The sequence below is a fragment of the Cervus canadensis genome, chromosome X (genome assembly GCF_019320065.1).
Source record: "Cervus canadensis isolate Bull #8, Minnesota chromosome X, ASM1932006v1, whole genome shotgun sequence".
NCBI lineage: Eukaryota > Metazoa > Chordata > Mammalia > Artiodactyla > Cervidae > Cervus > Cervus canadensis.
The window spans coordinates 53,500,044-53,514,192 of NC_057419.1; the positions used below are offsets into that span (position 1 = coordinate 53,500,044).

At 45.8% G+C, this 14,149-nt stretch overlaps 1 long non-coding RNA gene across 2 annotated transcripts; it reads right to left on the bottom strand.

Moving 5' to 3' along the window:
- Positions 1–5,974: 5,974 nt before the first annotated feature.
- LOC122435009 lies at positions 5,975–12,318 on the bottom strand. Of its 2 annotated transcripts, XR_006267537.1 has the most exons (4): positions 11,283–12,318; positions 9,280–9,390; positions 8,354–8,488; positions 5,975–6,780 (listed from the first exon to the last, which is right to left on the bottom strand). It is a non-coding gene; the product is annotated as an uncharacterized LOC122435009 (long non-coding RNA). The 2 variants fall into 2 exon arrangements; XR_006267536.1 differs by lacking the exon at positions 5,975–6,780 and having other exon boundaries at positions 8,317–8,488.
- Between the last annotated feature and the right edge of the window lie 1,831 nt (positions 12,319–14,149).

A 14,149-nucleotide genomic window follows, 5' to 3' on the forward strand; every position in this document is an offset into this window, starting at 1 on the left:
AAGCATCATGGGTCTCCTTTTATTCTTTTTCCTTTGTTTTCTCCTTTTCTTTTCTTCCTTTTTTCCCTTTTATGAGGAAACAATACAGTGTATGGGTACGGACACTAGCTCTGATTCTAGACAACCTTCCTTGCACCCAGTTCTCCCACTTGCTATCATCACATCTTGAGAAATTAAATTGGCTCACTGTGCCATACAGCCTCACCTGAAAATGGGTGAATTATTCTGAATAACAACCTGAACTGTGCAGGCTGTTTTTGTGAGTATGGAATGGGGCTATTAGAGATGTGCTGGAACCTTCCCTGGTGTAACAACTACTGAGTTGCCACAGGGGAGATTACAGGTCAGGCCTTACCTTGAAGCTTCACAAAGCACTTCAGGGTCACATTAGACATCTGTGTCCAGCCCTAGAGTTTCTTCCTCCTCAGCCACAGTCCTCGAGCTTTTCCCTCACAGCTAGATGATCCCTCACCAGGAGGCTGGCTTCTCTGTTACACCTCTCCCACCTGGAAACGACTCACGGACTTCATCTTCTTTTGCGTGCATGATGCTGTTCCTGGTAATTTTCACTTCAGATAGTTTGGGGCTGCTCCTATGGCAAGGGAATGCCCAGGACTGATAACAAGGGTGTGATGTTTCCCTGCTCCCCTAATGGCACAGAAACTCTCTGCGACCTGTGCCCAAACTCCTCTCCCCATGTCACCTCCCTCCATCCCACAGTTCACAGTTTACACTCAAGCTGGGTTCCAGCGCAGGCCCTACCAGCCCAGTCACTCTCCTTCAGCCTCAAATTCCTTATCTGTAAAATGGCAATAACTCTACCTGTTGGTGAGGTTTATTGGGAGACCTAGTGGAGATAACAGATGTAAAACACCTAGCGCCCATGACCTGGCAGGTGGAAGGCACTAAATAAATGGCTGTATCCTCTATCTATCAGCTTCTTTAATGCACAGCATCTGGTGTGGGATGATACAGTGACTCAGTCAATGTCTTTGGATTGGATTGAGAAAGATGTGACATATTGGGGGTGTATTAGTCAGGCTTCTCCAGAGAAACACAGCCAGTAGAGAGAGACTTATTTTAGGGAATTGGATCATGGGCTCGTGGGTGCTGACAGTTCTGATATCCTTAGATATCAGTTAGCTGGCTGGAAACCCAGGTTGTAGTCTAGAGGCCCAAATCTGCAGAACAGGCCAGCAAGTTTGAGTTTCATGCAAAGTTTCTCAGGCTGTAGTCTTGAGGCTAAACTGTTTCATGCTCAGGAAGCTTCCGTCCATGCTCTTAAGCTTTTTCAACTGACTGGATGAAGAAATTGCCCCCCCCCCCCACCAACAGCGTTATGCTGGGTAATACAATTCCCTTAATGTCTACTGGGAGAAAAGTTATGACCAACCTAGAAAACATGTTAAAAAGCAGAGACATTGCTTTGCCAACAAAGGCCTGTCAAGTCAAAGCTATGGTTTTCCCAGTAGTCATGTACAGACATGATAAAGAAAGCTGAGCGCCAAAGTATTGATGCTTTTGAACTGTGGTGTTGGAGAAGACTCTTGAGAGTCCCTTGGACAGTAAGGAGATCGAACCAGTCCATCCTAAAGGAAATCAGCCCTGAATATTCATTGGAAGGACTGATGCTGAAACTGAAACTGCAATATTTTGAACATCTGATGTGAAGAAGCGACTCATTGGAAAAGACCCTGATGCTGGGAAAGATTGAAGGCGGAAGGAGAAGGGGACAACAGAGGATGAGATGGTTGGATGGCATCACCGACTCAGTGGACAGGAGTTTGAGTAAGCTTCGGGAGCTGGTGATGGACAGGGAGGCCTGGGCGTGCTGCAGTCCATGGGGTCACAAAGAGTTGGACATGACTGAGCAACTGAACTCAACTGAAAGTCTAGTGATAACAACGTGAATCAAGTATTCAGGTAACTTTCTAGCTCGCCATCTAGTGGCTAACATCTGAAAAACGTGCACCAGAGCCAAGCCAAGATGCCTTTTACTTTATTCATCACAGTGGGTGCGCAGTCCACTGAGAAACATCACCTCCCAAACAGAATCTCTAGCCAATGGGCTGTCTCTCTAGCTTTACTCATCTCAAGTAAAATCTGCTCCCTGGCCTCAGAAGCCACGTGAAATAACGAAGAGAACTTGAGGCAGTGGTGATTTAAGCAGCGATTTGGTGTGTTATCTTTATTCATTTGGGCCGACTGCAGGGAATGAAATGGTGTGGGGTGGTGAAGGAAAGGAGATGATGAATTTATTGCCCTCGCCACCTCCCTGCCCCCAGGCAGCCGACTTCAATAGGTCTGACTGGTATTAATGCCTTTGTGTGTAGGCTCACTATTAACATCAGGTGTGTGGTTCGAGAAACTTGGTGGGCAAATCAGATAACATGGCCAAATATTCATTTCTCAGAGTGGATGGAGGGAGAAGAAGAGTAAAGAATGATGAACCACAGGTTAGTTATGAGTCAGTTTCTAAAATCTCAGTATTTCCTCACAAGGTGTTTGTGTGAATTCTTTTCTTTATCTGGGAATTGGCTTTCTATATGAAGAAATATCATTGTGAGAGACTCCTTGTGACATGTGAAAAGTGGTTGGGAGTGAATTGGGTTAAGGTCAGTTTCCAAATGTTTCACACTAAGTGTTTTGTTTTTTTTTTTTAAAGGGGACAGCCGTGTCCCTATAGCACTGAAGTAAGTGGTTGAAATACAGGTTTCAGTTACTGAAATGTGAAGAGACTCTTTCTGGGATGTGTGTTCATCCTAGCCTGTGGTCGGTCACAGGCAACTCATAGGATTTGAACCGTGTTTTCCTAATGTCATTTGTTTCTTGCCCTTCAACACGCTGGAGGCCGCAGTTCTGGTTACTAAAATGGCGAAGTAAGTTCTCTGAGAAAAGTAGCTCTCTAGCAAACAGCAATGCCTGGGAAGCCGATCTAAAGTTTTAACATAGCCTAGCTAAAGTTTTAACATAGAGGTTTAGCATAGCCTAGTTTTAACATAACATAGATGTAATTTTTGTTAGCTTCACCCAAGATATGATTATTCAAAGCATATAGAGATGCACCTACTTCAGTATCTACCTTTGGATTTTTCAAATGAACATACAGTAAGATCGGAGTGGTTTTCTTTCTTATTGATTTCTTTATTGTTGGCTGCACTGAGTCTTTGTTGCTGCATGAGGGCTTTCTCTAGCTGTGGAGAAGGACTGCTCTCTAGTGGTGGTGCGCGGGCTTCTCATTGCAGAGACTTCTCTTGTTGCAGAGCATGAGCTCTAGGCTCATGGCTTCAGTAGTTGGAGCAGGAAGGTTCAGGAGTGTGACACACAGTCCTAGTTGCTCTGCTGCACGTGGAATCTTCCTGGACTAGGGGTTGAATGCTTGCCCGTTTCATTGGCAGGTGGATTCTTTTTTTTTAGATCATTAATTTATTTTAATCGGAGAAGAATGCTTTACAATATTCTGATGATTTTTTTACCATATATCAACACGAATTGGCCACAGCTATACATGTGTCCCCCCATTCCTGAATTGGGGGTCCCACCACCTCCCTCCCCATCCTATCCTTCTGGGTTGTCCCAGAGCAGCCGTTTGGGTGTCCTGCTTCATGCATTGATCTTGCGCTGATCATCTATTTTACATATGGTAATGAATATGTTTCAATGTTATTCACTCAAATCATCCCACCCTCCACTTCCCCCACCGAGTTGAAAAGTCTGTTCTTTAGGTCTCTGTCTTCTTTCCTACCCTGCATGCAGAATCGTTGCTACCGGCTTTTTAAATTCCATATATATGCCTTAATATAAGTATTTGTCTTTCTCTTTCTGACTTACTTCTCTCTGTATAACAGGATCCAGGTTCATCCACCTCATGAGAACTGATTCCAGTGTGTTCCGTTTTAATAGCAGAGTAATATTCCATTGTGTATATGTACCACTACTTCCTTATCCATTCGTCTGCTGATAGACATCTAGGTTGCTCCAATGTCATAACTGTTGTAAATAGTGCTGCAGTGAACATAGGGGTACATGTGTCTCTTTACCCAATGTTCATCGAAGCACTGTTTATAATAGCCATGACATGGAAGCAACCTAGATGCCCATCAGCAGACGAATGGATAAGAAAGCTCTGGTACAATGGTGAATGGTATTGTTTCCTTAATTTCTCTTTCTGTTTTCTCATTGTTAGTGTATAGGAATGCAAGGGATTTTTGTGTGTTAATTTTACATCCTGCAACTTTACTATATTTGTTGATTAGCTCTAGTAATTTTCTGGTAGAGTCTTTAGGGTTTTCTATGTAGACGATCATGTCATCTGCAAACAGCGAGAGTTTCACTTCTTCTTTTCCTATCTGGATTCCTTTTACTTCTTATTCTGCTCTGATTGCTGTGGCCAAAACTGGTCAACCACTTGTAAAAGAATGAGAAATATCAATAACCTTAAATATGCAGATGACACCACCCTTATGGCAGAGAGTGAATAGGAACTAAAAAGCCTCTTGAAGAAAGTGAAAGAGGAGAGTGAAAAAGTTGACTTAAAGCTTAACATTCAGAAAAGTAAGATCATGGCATCTGGTCCCATCACCTCATGGGAAATCGATGGGGAGACAGTGGAAACAGTGTCAGACTTTATTTTTTTGGACTCCAAAATCACTGTGGATGGTGACTGCAGCCATGACATTAAAAGACGCTTACTCCTTGGAAGGAAAGTTATGCCCAACGAAGACAGCATATTAAAAAGCAGAGACATTACTTTGCCAACAGAGGTCCATCTAGTCAATGCTATGGTTTCTTCAGTGGTCATGTATGGATGTGAGAGTTGGACTGTGAAGAAACCTGAGCGCTGAAAAATTGATGCTCTTGAACTGTGGTGTTGGAGAAGACTCTTGAGAGTCCCTCGGACTGCAAGGAGATCCAACCAGTCCATCCTAAAGGAGATCAGTCCTGGGTGTTCATTGGAAGGAATGATGCTGAGGCTGAGACTCCAGTACTTTGGCCACCTCATGCGAAGAGCTGACTCACTGGAAAAACCCTGATGCTGGGAGAGATTGAGGGCAGGAGGATAAGGGGACAACAGAGGATATGATGGCTGGATGGCATCACCGACTCGATGGGCATGAGTTTGAGTAAACTCCGAGAGCTGGTGATTGACAGTGAGGCCTGGCTTGCTGCTATTCATGGGGTCGCAAAGAGTCGGACACGACTGAGCGACTGAACCGAACTGAAGGGAAGTCTGCATAGAAGTTAAATATGCAGGGTGACAATATACAGCCTTGACGTACTCCTTTTCCTATTTGGAATCAGGCTGTTCGTCCATGTCCAGTTCTAACTGTTGCTTCCTGACCTGCATACAGGTTTCTCAAGAGGCAGGTCAGGTGGTCTGGTATTCCCATCTCTTTCAGAATTTTCCACAGTTTATTACGATACACACAGGCAAAGGCTTTGGCACAGTCAATAAAGCAGAAATAGATGTTTTTCTGGAACGCTCTTGCTTTTTCGATGATCTAGCGGATGTTGGCAATTTGATCTCTCGTTCCTCTGCCTTTTCTAAAACCAGCTTGAACATCTGGAAGTTCGCGGTTCATGTATTGCTGAAGCCGGGCTTGAAGAATTTTAAGCATCACTTTACTAGAGTGTGAGATGAGTGCAATTGTGTGGTAGTTTGAGCATTCTTTGGCCTTGCCTTTCGTTGGGATGGGAATGAAAACTGACCTTTTCCAGCTCTGTGGCCACTGGTGAGTTTTCCAAATTCGCTGACGTATTGAGTGCAGCACTTTCACAGCATCGTCTTTCAGGATTTGAAATAGCTCAACTGGAATTCCATCACCTCCACTAGCTTTGTTCATAGTGATGCTTCCTAAGGTCCACTTGACTGCACATTCCAGGATGTCTGGCTCTAGGTGAGTGATCACACCATCGTGATTATGTAGGTCATGAATTTCATTTTTCTATAGTTCTTCTGAGTATTCTTGCCACCTCTTCTTAACATCTTCTGCTACTGTTAGGTCTCTGCAATTTCTGCCCTTTATTGAGTCCATTTTTGCATGAAATGTTCCCTTGGTATCTCTAATTTTCTTGAAGAGAGCTCTAGTCTTTCCCCTCCTATTGTCCAAGGGGTCTTAAAGAACCTGACAGGACTGAACAACTTTCATTTCCATGTCACTTAGACATTTTCAAGTCAAAACTCACTGTCATTATAAAGTTCTATTTAAATACTACATTTCCTCTAGGATCAGAAGCAAGACAAGGAACTCACTCTCTCCACCACTATTCAATACATCAGCCTATATTATTTTATTGTAATTTTCAGTGTCAATGGGTTTGTTCAAAGTTTTCACAAAGGGCTGTCTGAAGGGCTCAGATGAGGTTTGAACCAGCCAATCTGTGCAAGCAGAGAAAACTGTGTGCTGCTACTTAGGGCAAAAAGTTTCGTGGCGTTTTTTTTAACCACGAAGGGCGGAGGAGAAACAGGATGGTTCCACTTGGAGCCACACTGCCATCTACCGACCACAGAAACCAAAACGCCACAAGCCCGGAAGAAAAGCCAACGTTTTTCTTGGATTTTCACGGAGAGGAATGGACACTCTGTATGCGGAAGTTAAGAGGGATTCTCATGAGGACCAGAGAAAGGAAGGTAACCTCTCGAAGTTGCCCGGTCAAACCACCGTGGACCGCGGACTCCAGAGGCTAGCGGAGCCAAGGAAACTCGGGCAGGAAGTCAGGCAGTCTCAGAATTCCGGAGCTTGGTGCGCATGGCTGCGCTCCGATTGGCTGGTTCTGGGCCTGCGCGGAGCAACCCAGTGAGGCCCCTGCCAGTCTCCTGGGACCGGTTGAGAGTTTTCTCTCCGACCCTGTTTCAGAGTCTTCAGTGAGAAACCTGACCGTGTATGTCCGGGTCCTGTCGCCCACTGCCGACGGCCCACAAGTGCGGAACCCGTACAAGTCCCTATATTTCTCCTTCCGCCCACCCCAGGCCTGTGAACGCGTTCCTCCCGTGTTATACTCACTGTTCCCTCCGCTCTCACTCTTCTGATCGTCCTCAGTGCCCACGAGGCTCCCACGGTCGCCCCGGAGACTCTCCGTCCTCGTCGAAGTTCCCCTCCTCCCCACCCGAGCATCCCCCTGCCCACGGTCTCCCCGCCCCCGCCCCCGGCCCCGGGCATCAGGAAAGACCGCGCCCCTCATGGTCTGCTGTTTCTAGCCTTCTTCCCTCTCATCACCCTCAACACGCTGTCCTGTCCTCCAGCTCCCTAGCTCTAGGGCCAGTGCACGGATAACAGAACATCCTGGAAACGCTCACCTCTACTACCACATGACCTTCCATACCTTCCGCCAGGCCCCTCCCCGATCGGATTGGCTCCTTGCAGACTCCTGACTATTCACTCCCTGCCTGTGTCTGAGCACATGAGCGTTGAGGAGCAAACTTTACAACTTTACATAAGTTTTTTATCTTAAACCCGTGGCCAGCTGTTCGTTTTCACTCTCACCTACCTACACTACTACACTACACAGTAGTAACCTTCATCATAATGACCACCAGCCCAAGCCGCCAACAATTCGTCGAGAAGAAGCAACTCCGTGGGACTTCTAAAGTCTCCCAATCCCAAAGTGCATGTTTCTGCCCTGGCAGTCTGCTGCCCATCTGCCCTAGTGCTCCTGACTGCACCCAGCCCCTCACCTCTGCCCGGGATCCCATCCCTTGCACCTTCCCAGGGACTTCCAACCTGCAGTTATCACCCCTCTCGCCTGAACCAGCACCTGCTCCCTCTACATCGCAGCATTCCACAAAAAAGAGGGAAACCCATCCTCTTCTACCACCCTATTCTGTAGCTACTGGCACTTCACCTGTTGCCCTTCAAAACAAAACTGCTTCAAATTCTGCTGAGATATTCTCTACTCAGCCCCCTTCCATGAAGCTTTTATCCCAGTCATTCCACTGTAACTGGCATTGTCAAGCCCATCATTAAAATCCATTCTTCCTGATCCCGCAGACACTCTTCAGTGCTCATCTTGGCCAACATCTCAGGCATCTTTGGCATATTTGATTCTTGTGTTTTTTATCCCTCTGTTTTTATATTTCAGGGGCTTGGGGCTTATGTGACACCAAAGTATCCTAACTGTACTTGACAAGGTACACATTCTACCCTATGCCCCCTTTGACCAGGATATTGTATGGGAAGTCTTGGGTCAAATGAAAGACAAACAAAGAAAACAGCATCCCAGTCACAGCGGGGGAAACGGCCCACAGAGGCAGTGGCAGGCAGAGGTGAGAGCGCTCAGACAGGGAGGTGTGACAAGAAATGAAGAGGAAGACCAGGGAAAGGAAGATTCCTCCCCATTCACACTTGGGACTCACAGGGGGCACACTGCGCAATGACCGAACGGAGACTTTGGGCAGATGGGTGGCTGTCGTTTAGGAATTTCTTTTTCTGGAGCTGATCTTGGTGCCTGTTTTGCTGCAGGTGAGATCCAAGGCAGGGCTCTGCATCACCTGAGGGAGAAATGTGGAAAGGGACCGAATGCAGACAAATCCTAAGCAGGCAATGGGCTAGGAGACCTTGCAGCTGAGGCTGAGGAGTGGACATCCCTGCCCAGGGATGGGCTGGACGATGAGACCCAGATTCAGAGGGGTCTGAAGATGCCTGCAGAGTGGCTGAGGCTCAGTCAGCCAGGGAGCACTGGATCCACAGCAAGAGGAGGGAGACAGAAATGCAAGTTTCACCACCCCCACCCATGGGTGGTGCAGGTCAGCATCAACAGCTGGAGCCAGGAGAGGACAGTCATCTTTCCCTCAGGGACCGCTGAGGCCACTGTGAGGAACAAAGGTATGCTGTATTATAGACGACCCTTCCCATATTACCACAAGCCTTGTAAGTGACACATACCCCTGCTCCATGGCTGAAAGAAGTAGAGAGCATTTTCACCAGAATAGACTGAACATTTGTATCTATGGATATTCAGTTGGTTGCATGCAACCACACTTTAGAAGTTAGAAGAACTTCAGTAGGAGTTTTCTGGTTACTAACCAGTATGAAGGGTGAACACTTATGAGGAAGATCAGATCAGCCAGGGAGAACAAATACACTAAAGTGTCCATGGAGTCTGAGGAGCATACATTGAGACTGTGATCCTAGCAACCCATGCCCCCCCCCCACCCTGGCTCTTCCTGTGACCATGGGTCCCAGAGGCAGAGTGGGGCCCAGAGGGAGAGGAAGGTCTTCCTGGAACTCCAACGCTGCTTTGAAACCACCACTCTCCCTTGACCTCAAAGTGAATACTCACCTGTGAAGATCATTCCAATTCTCCATTCTGTCTTCTAGTCAACAGTCCTGATGATTCTTTTGGAACTGGCATCCTGGTCTCTTTGGTTTGGAGAACAGAAAATAGCATACCCTGCAAGCACACAGACCTCTACTTCCAATATGCTGCAGTTTGATTCCTTTCAAGCCATGCTTCTTGAAAGTAGACTCCAGGAGCATCCTCATCCGGTTACCTCTTGATTCCTCCTCTGAGTGCCCATCCACACAACATCCCCTTGCTAACGTATCCCAAGAGATCCATGGGCCAAACCGTAGTACCCGGTGGTGTACTGGCCACAGACACATTCCGTCTTCAAAAACATTTTCCTTGGTCAGAGTCTCTGACAGAAGTGCATGCTGGCTTTCCTCCTCCCTCTCAGTCCATTTCTTTTAAGACTCCCTGTCTGTCCATTTACTTTGATCCCCTCCTAAATCTTGGTTTTGCTTTCCTCTGGTTTCCCACCTCTGCCCTGTGCTCTTCCATTCTACACATAACTCTTGGGTGACCACATCACCTCCCAGAGCTTTTACCCATCTGACTTGTTTTCATTAGTATCCCTCTATGCTGATGGCTTTTCCTATCACCAGATCTACCTAAGACGTCCCAATGGGGCCCCACTTCTACCACAGGCTGAGATGTATGGGCTGTCTGCACTCAGATGTCCCATAAGCCGTGCAGACCTGCTAGTAGCCCCAGGCCCATGTTCCCTGGGGTGTCTCATGGATGGGCACGGCCATCCACCCAGTTCCTTCAACCACAATCCCGGACATGCTGCTGGGTGTGATCTTCACCGAGCCATGACTCCCCTGGAGCTGCTCTGGAAAAGGCTGACCCGAGATATTCCTGTTGCCACAGGTGGGGATCCGTTCCTCTCAGAGGCCCTGTTCCTACAGACACGCTCTGAAGGGGTCCTGAGCACAGGCCATCACCCTCCTTTGGATCTCTGAGAGAACCTGGCCACTGTAATTCATCTGAGAGGATGAAAGCCTTGTCTTTAACAAGACGGTGAGTCAGGACACAGCAGTGTAAGCCCATCATTGGGGAACATGCCAAAGAATATCCAGAAGAGATTCCTAAAGTAGAACGTTTCGAGAGGTGGGTCTTAAAGGGTGTGCATCAAACAAGTGATTGCTTAACTCTATTTTTCCCAATAAACAGGAGATATGCTGACACCCGATCCTTCCACATCAACATTAATAGCTACAAATCTCAGCCATCTTTAATCTTTTTTTGAAGCACTCTTTTGATCTGTCCAATGCAGTAATCTCCACAGTGTTTTAGAAATGTATTCAACTAACTAGGCACAAGGGATCCTGACAAGAACTACAACATACTGAGTTTCACTAACAACAGCAGGGTTTTAACTGTAAAACTTTGGATTCAGGAACATGCAGGAAAGCAAGCACAAGGTCAGTTTTCAAACAAGTATTTATTTGGGCAAGTTGTCCCTTTCCTAAGCCTAAGGTGCCTGTCAAGCATAGCGGGCCATGATGAAAGCCTGCTTTGCTTGTAGAGAGTTGCAAGTTTTCGATGTTCAATTTCTTCCAGTAAGAATGGGTTCTGTTTCCACAGCTGCAAGCTCGGCTTTTGTAAGAGAACTTTTTCAGATAATGCTCATGCCAGGGCTACACACCAACCCTACTATATCAGACTCTCCTGGGATGTGCTGCCAGCATCAGCTCTTCTAAAGCCTCTCCAGGGGAGATTTGATGCACAGTTAAGATTGAGGAGCACAATCACATGATGCTTCACCTGTCCTGGTTTTAAATAGAATCCTCAACTGAAGAGCCATGTTTGCTACTAATGAAATTTTTAAAAAATTTGTAATTAAAAATTCCCTTCTGAGGTAAATTCCCTTCTGAGGGATTTTTGACATATTTATTCACAGCCATATTTAGAACAATTTCAATGACTCAGTGGTGTGTCATGCCTCCAAGTCCCCTTCCTTACCAGACACTCAGGAAGATGAAGGGGAGGGAACGCACCTCAGTCCTGGTGGCAGAAGGAGGATGGATCAAGTTCCGTTGTCTTGGTTACTGCTCTGCTGAGCATCCCTCCTGGGTTGCTGAGCTCAGGTAGGGGGCCTCACACCAGGCTACAGGTGTTCCTGTGACCAGAGTTTGGAGCTAAGGGCTGAGATCCGTTACCCGGGAAATGGAAGCTGGGTTCACGTGATTTGAGAAGAATGGGAAAACAACGAAGTGGAATTTCAGATGCAGGGTGGGTTCTGGGAGCCCGTCCAGAGCCACTGATTTGTGGTCACACAACGGGCGCCTGTGAGTCAACACAGAGACACATTAGACGTGTGTGCTCCCTGGGGATTCTGTCCTGACGTGCACAGCGACTGTTTCTGGAGGGAGCATCTAGCACTCGTGGAGGAAGCCGGACCCAGAACGTGGAAGGAGCAGGGGCACTCCTCGTTGTTACAAAGCAATGGCATGTCTTTCCCCACATGTCTCACTTGGACATCTGCATTACCTTCCTAAACTGCTTTCCTGAGGTATAATTACATACCACAAATCACACCCATCACTCCCAGGGCAGTGACTTTTAGCACCTTCACACAGTGGTGCAACCCCCACCACAGTGCAGGTGTGGAACACCGCCAGCGCCACTAAAGGTTCCACGTACCCATCAGCAGTCGATCCCCAACAGGACCTGCAGGCCCAGGCATCCTCTCGTCTGATTTCCCTCTCTGTAGATTTGCCCTTTCTGGGCATTTCATATCAACGGAGTCCTGCAGGAAGTGGCCTTTTGTGTCTGGGTTCTTTCACTTAGCGTAATGCTTTGGAGGCTCACCCATGTGGCAGCAGAAAGCAGAAGTTCATCACTTTTCATCCATCTATGCTATTCCACCGGATGGCTACATACAGCATACTTTGTTTACCACTCTCCAGCTGACTGGAAACTCTCCATGTGTCAGAGCCCAGAGAGCTGCACACCCAAGGACAAGCAGGCCAGGAATTCTCTGGTGGTCCAGTGATTAAGAATGTGCGTGCAATATTGTAAATTACTCTCCAACTAATATAAAGAAATTAAAAAAATGTGCCTGCCATAAAAAATGAATGCACAGAAATCCATTGCATTCCTATAAAATAATAAGGAAAAATCAGAAAGAGTAATTAAGGAAACTATCCCATTCACCATTGCAATGAAAAGAATAAAATACTTAGGAATAATTGTACGAAAAGAAACAAGAGACCTGTATACAGAAAACTATAAAAAAAAAACTGATGAAAGAAATCAAAGATGACACAAAGAGATGGAGAAGTGTACCATGTTCTTGGATTGGAAGAATCAGTACGGTGAAAATGACTCTACTACCCAAAGCAATCTGTAGATTCATCACAATCCCGATCAAACTACCAAAGGTATTTTTCACAGAACCAGAACAAATAATTTCTCAGTTTGTATGGAAACAGTAAGGACTCTGAATACTCAAGGCAATCTTGAGAAAGAAGAATGGAACTGGAGTAATCAACCTTCCTGACTTCAGACTATACTACAGACTATACTACAAAGCTACAGTCATCAAGAGAGTCATCAAGGCAGTATGGCAGAAAGACAGAAATATAGATCAATGGAACAAAATAGAGAACCCGGAGATAAATGCACACACCTATGCACAGGTTATCTTTGACAAAGGAGGCACAAATATACAATGGCGTAAACAAAGTCTCTTCAACACGTGATGCTGGGCGAAATGCTCAACTACGTAAAAGAATGAAACTGGAGCACTTTCTAACACCACACAACAAAATAAACTCAAAATGGATTAAAGATCTAAATGTGAGACCAAAAACTATAAAACTCTTAAGAGGAAACCGTACGCAGAACACTCTCTGACATAAATCACAGCAAGATCCTCTATGGGCCACCTCCCAGAGTAATGGACATAAAAACACAAATAAACAAAAGAGACCAAATTTAACTTAAATGCTTTTGCACAATGAAGGAAACTGTAAGCGAGGCGAAAAGACAGCCCTCAGAATTGGAGAAAATAATAGCAAATGAAACAACTGACAAAGAAGGAATCTCCAAAATATACAAGCAGCCCATGCAGCTCAATACCAGAAAAACAAACAACCCCATAAAAAGGGGGCAGGAGATCTAAAGAGACATTTCTCCAAAGACATAGAGATGGCTACCAAACACATGAAGAGATGCTCAAAATCACTCATTATTAAAAAACTGCAAATCAAAACCACAATGAGGTATCATCTCACACAGGTCAGAATGGCCATCATCAAAAAGTCTACAAACAATAAATGCTGGAGATGGTGTGGAGAAAAGGGAACCTTCTTCCAGTCTTGGTGGGAACGCAAACTGGTACAGCCACTATGGAGAACAGAGTGGCGATTCCTTAAAACACTGAGAACAGAACTGCCACACGACCCAGCAATCCCACTGCTGGGCATACACCTCGAGGAAATCAGAAGTGAAACAGACACATGTACCCCAACGTTCACAGCAGCACTATTTACAACAGCTAGGACATGGAAGGAATCTAGATGTCCATCGGCAGATGAATGGATATGGAAGTTGTGGTGCATATAAACAATGGAATATTACTCAGCTATAAAAAGGAAGACATTTGAATCAGTGCTAATGAGGTGGATGAACCTGGAGCCTGTTATACAGAGAGAAGTCAGTCAGAAAGAGAAAGACAACACTTCTACTAATGCATATTTATGCAATTTAGAAAGACAGTAGCAACGATTCTACATGCAGGGAAGCAAAGGAGACAGAGGCATACAGAACATACTTTTCGACTTGGTGAAAGAAGGCGAGGGTGGGAGGATTTGAGAGAATAGCAGTGAAACATACATATTACCATATGTAAAACAGATGA